This window comes from Pygoscelis adeliae, unplaced genomic scaffold (genome assembly GCF_000699105.1).
Source record: "Pygoscelis adeliae isolate BGI_AS28 unplaced genomic scaffold, ASM69910v1 Scaffold1152, whole genome shotgun sequence".
In the NCBI taxonomy this organism is placed as follows: Eukaryota; Metazoa; Chordata; class Aves; order Sphenisciformes; family Spheniscidae; genus Pygoscelis; species Pygoscelis adeliae.
In genome coordinates, this window is record NW_008824210.1 from 17,103 (window position 1) to 17,430 (window position 328).

The following is a 328-nucleotide window of genomic DNA, read 5'->3' on the forward strand; positions in this document are numbered from 1 at the left end:
GACCTTCTGCTGCACGTCCCCCGCGGGGTGTCGCTCAGCTGGGCCTTTGGCAGCTCCTGCTCCATCCTACACCCTTGACCTCTTCGACGCAACTTGGCTGGCCCAGTGCTCCTTCCCCCGGCCTTTGTGGGCTCCCCGCTTATTCCCCCTGCTCCTCCCAGGACGGTTCCCAGGCAGGTCTCCAGCCCCGCTACCATTCTGCTCTGTTTTTAGAAACCCTGAACCCAGCAAGCCCTCGTCTCGGGGAGTGGCGTCCCCAGCGTCCCCCCTCCTCCCGGCAGCCCCACGGGTGCCGCCGGCTCAGGGCCAGGCCCGCCCCGGCCGGATC